A 4,851-nucleotide genomic window follows, 5' to 3' on the forward strand; every position below is an offset into this window, starting at 1 on the left:
CTGACTTTTCCCAGATAAGCTTGTAGTTTTTCATCCAAAACCTGTACTTTTCTTTGCAATATCAGAAAAATCTTTGGAAGAAAGACTCCATACGTTGAGCTGATTTTCAGACCTGAAGTTGTTTGCTGAAGCGGTAACTTGAGTTTTGAACCTGACAATGTAATTCACTTTCCAAGCAAAGTAATACTAGGGAAACCAGCTTCCAATGAAATTTTACAATACACTCACATAAACCAGTTTGTTCCACGTACTTAACTTTTGAAATTGAAGACCTTGTGATGTTTAATGATGCTCTACTTGAACATTTGGTTTTTGAAGCAGTTTGACACTGATTTGCAATGGACGTTTTCAAGTGAAGCTTACTTTTCCCAGATAAGCATGTCAATTTTCAGCTAAAATCTGTTCATTCCTTGGAGTATCAAAGAATTTTGGCAAAAAGGCTCCACTCATGGAGCTTATTTTCATTCCTAAAGTTAGTTTCTGTAGCTTCAAGTTGAGTTTTGGATCTAAGAATGCACTGCCCTTTCCAAGACAATTAATACTAGGTAAAACTCCCTCCAACGAAATTTTACAATACACTCACAGAAATCATTTTTTTCCACTTACTTAACTTTCAAAATTGAACACATTGTGATGTTCAATGTTGCTCTACTTGAACATTTGTTTTTTGAAGCACTTTGACACTGTTTTACAATGAACATATTGAAATGAAGCTTATTTTTCCCAGATAAGCATGTAGTTTTTCAGCCGAAACCTGTACATTTTTTGCAGTCTCAGAATGATCTTTGGCAGAAACACTCCACTCATGGAGTTCATTTTCATACCTAAGGATGTTTGTAGTAGCTGCTAGTTGAGTTTTGGGCCTAAGAATGCACTACACTTTCAAAGCAAAGTAATAATAGGGATATCCGTTTCTCAGGAAATTTAACAATACAATACACCTGCTTCCAAAGCAATTTTAAAATACAATCAGAGAAACCAGTTTTTTCCCAGTTTTTTGCTCTACATGAAAAATTATTTCGTGAAGCAGTTTGACACTGTTTTGCCATGGACATTTTGAAATGAAGCTTACTTTTCCCTGATAAGCCTGTAGTTTTTTTCAGTCTAAACCTGTACTTTTTTGTATCAGAAAGATCTTTGGCAGAAAGGCTCCATACGTGGAACTGATTTTAAAACCTAAAGATGTTCGTTGAAGCTTAAACCTGAGTTTTGAACCTAAGAATAAACTTCACTTTCCAAGCTAATTAATACTGGGGAAATCCGCATCCAACGAAATTTTACAATACACTCACTGTAACCAGTTTGTTCCTCATATTTAACTTTGGAAGTTGAACACCTTGTGATGTTCAATGTTGCTCTAATTGAACGTATGGTTTTTTAAGCAGTTTGACATTGTTATGCAATGAACATTTAGAAATGAAGCTCACTATTCCCACATAAGCATGTATGATTTCCAGTCAAAAACTGTACTTATCTTGGAGTATCAGAAAGATCTTTGGCAGAAAGGCTCGACTCATGGGGCTGATTTTCATTCCTAAAGATATTTGTTGTAGCTTCAAGTTGAGTTTTGGACCTAAGCATGCACTGCACTTTCCAAGCAAAGTAATACTAGGGAAACCCGCTTCCCACGAAATTTGACAAAACACTCACAGAAACCAGTTTGTTCCACTTCATTAACATTGGAAGTTGAACACCTTGTGATGTTCAGTGTTGCTCTACTTGAACATTTGGTTTTAGAAGCAGTTAGACACTGTTTTTCAAAGGACGTTTTAAAATGAAGCTTACTTTTCCCAGATAAGCATGTCATTTTTCAGCCCAAATCTGTTTTTTCCTTGGAATATCATAAAGAATTTTGGCAGAAAGGCTCCACTCATGGAGCTGATATTTATTCCTAAAGATCTTTGTTGTAGCTTCAAGTTGAGTTTTGGCCCTAAGAAGACACTGCACTTTCCAAGAAAAGTAATACTAGGGAAACCCACTTTCAAACAAAGTTTACACTACACTCACAGTAACCACTAAGTTCCACTTACTTAACTTTGGCAGTTTAACACCTTGTGATGTTCAATGTTGCTCTACTTGAACATTTGGTTTTCGAAGCAGTTTGACACTGTTTTGCTATGGACATTTTGAAATGAAGCTTACTTTTCCCAGATAAGCATTTAGTTTTTCAGCCAAAACTTGTACTTTCTTGAAGTATCAAAATGATCTTTGGCAGAAACACTCCACTCATGGAGTTCATTTTCATACCTAATGATATTTGGAGTAGCTGCAAGTTGAGTTTTGGGCCTAAGAATGCACTACCCTTTGCATGAAAATAATAATAGGGAAACCCGCTTCCAAAGAAATTTTAAAATACAATCACAGAAACCAGTTTTTTCAAGTTACTTAACTTTGGAAGTGGAACACCTTCTGATATTCAGTGTTGCTCTACTTGAAAATTTGGTTTTTGAAGCAGTTTGACACTGTTTTACCATGGACATTTTAAAATTAAGCTTACTTTTCCCAGATAAGCATGTCGTTTTTCAGCTAAAATCTGTTCTTTCCTTATAGTACCATAAAGAACTTTGGCAGAAAGGATCCACTCACGGAGCTTTTTTCATTCCTAAAGATCTTTGTTGCAGGTTTAAGTTGAGTTTTGTGCCTACGAATGCACTGCACTTTCCAAGCAAAGTAATACTAGGGAAACTCACTTTCAAAGAAATTTTGCAATACACTCACAGAAACCAGTCTCTTCCACTTAGTTAACTTGGGAAGTTGAACACCTTGTGATGTACAATGTTGCACTACTTGAATATTTGGTTTTGGCAGTTGTTTGACACTGTTTTACAATGTACATTTTGAAATGAAGCTGACTTTTCCCATATAAGCTTGTAGTTTTTCAGCCAAAACCTGTACTTTTCCTTGCAGTATCACAAAGATCTTTGGCAGAAAGACTCCACTCATGGAGCTGATTTTCATACCTAAAGATCTTTGTTGTAGCTGCAAGTTGAGTTTTGGGCCTAAGAATGCAATATTCTTTCAATGGAAAGTGATACTAGGGAAAACCCCTTCCAATGAAATTTTACAATAAACTCACAGAAACCAGTTTGTTCCACTTAATTAACTTTCAAATATGAACACCTTGTGATGTTCAATGTTGATCTAATGAACATTAGGTTCTGGAAGCAGTTTCACACTGTTTTACACAGGACGTTTTGAAATGAAGCTTACTTATCCCAGGTAAACATATCGTTTCTCAGCCAAAATCTATCCTGTTCCTTGGAGTATCAGAAAGATCTTTGGCAGAAAGACTCCACTCATGGAGCTGATTTTCATTCCTAAAGATCTTTCTTCTAGCTTCAAGTTGAGTTTTGGACCTCAGAATGCACTGCTCTTTGCAAGCAAATTAATACTAGGGAAAACAGCTTCCAAAGAAATTTTACAATACACTCACAGAAACCAGTTTGTCCCAGTTATTTAACTTTGGAAGTTGAACACCTTGTGATGTTCAATGTTGCTCTACTTGAACATTTGGTTTTAGAAGCTCTTTGACACTGTTTTACAATGTACATTTTGAAATGAATCTCACTTTTCCATGATAAGCATGCAGTTTTTCAGGCTAATCTGTCTATGAAGCCTAGTTTCCCCAGATAAGCATGTCATTTTTCAGCCAAAACCTGTACTTTTCTTTGGAGAATCGGAAAGATCTTCGGCAGAAAGAATCCACTCATAAAGCTAATATTCATACCTAAAGATATTTTTATTAGCTGCAAGTTGAGTTTTGGGCCTAAGAATGCACTGCACTTTGCAAGCAAAGTAATACAAAGAAAACCTGCTTCCAATGAAAATTTAAACTACACTGACAGAAACCAGTTGAAACCCGCATCCAACGAAATTTTACAATACATACAGAAAACAGTTTGTTCAAATTATTTAACTTTGGAAGTTGAACACCTTGTGATGTTCAATGTTGGTCTACTTGAACATTTTGTTTTGGAAGCAGTTTGAATCTGTTTGTCAATGGACATTTTGAAATGAGGCTTACTTTTCCCATATAAGTATGTATTTTTTTGGCCAAAACCTTTACTTGTCTTCTGAGTATCTGAAATGTCATTGGCAGAAAATCTCCATTCATGGAGCTGATATTCATACCTACATATGTTTGTTGGAGCTGCAAGTTGAGTATTGGGCCTCAGAATGCACTGCACTTTCCAAGCAAAGTAATACTAGAGAACCCCGCTTCCAACGAAATTTTACAATTCACTCACAGAAACCAGTTTGTTCCACTTACTTAACTCTGGAAGTTGAACACCTTGTGATGTTCAATGTGGCTCTACTTGAACATTTGGTTTTAGAAACACTTTGACACTGTTTTACAAAAGGACGTTTTGAAATGAAGTTCACTTTTCCCAGATAAGGTTGTAGTTTTTCAGCCAAAATCTATACTTTTCCTTGGAGTATCAGAAAGATCTTTGGCAGAAAGATTCCAGTCACGGAGCTGATTTTCATACCTAAAGATTTTTGTTGTAGCTGCAAGTTGAGTGCTGGGCCTAAGAATGCACTAAACGTTCAATGGAAAGTGATACTAGGGAAATCCCCTTCCAATGAAATTTTACAATACACTCACAGAAACCAGTTTGTTCCACTTAATTAACTTTGGAATATGAACACCTTGTGATGTTCAATGTTGATCTAATGAACATTAGGTTCTGGAAGCAGTTTCACACTGTTTTACACAGGACGTTTTGAAATGAAGCTTACTTGTCCCAGGTAAACATATCGTTTCTCAGCCAAAATCTGTTCATTCCTTGAAGTATCATAAAGACCTTTGGCAGAAAGACTCCACTCATGGAGCTGATTTTCATTCCTAAA

The sequence above is a fragment of the Tupaia chinensis genome, unplaced genomic scaffold, assembly GCF_000334495.1.
Source record: "Tupaia chinensis unplaced genomic scaffold, TupChi_1.0 Scaffold000037_3, whole genome shotgun sequence".
NCBI lineage: Eukaryota > Metazoa > Chordata > Mammalia > Scandentia > Tupaiidae > Tupaia > Tupaia belangeri.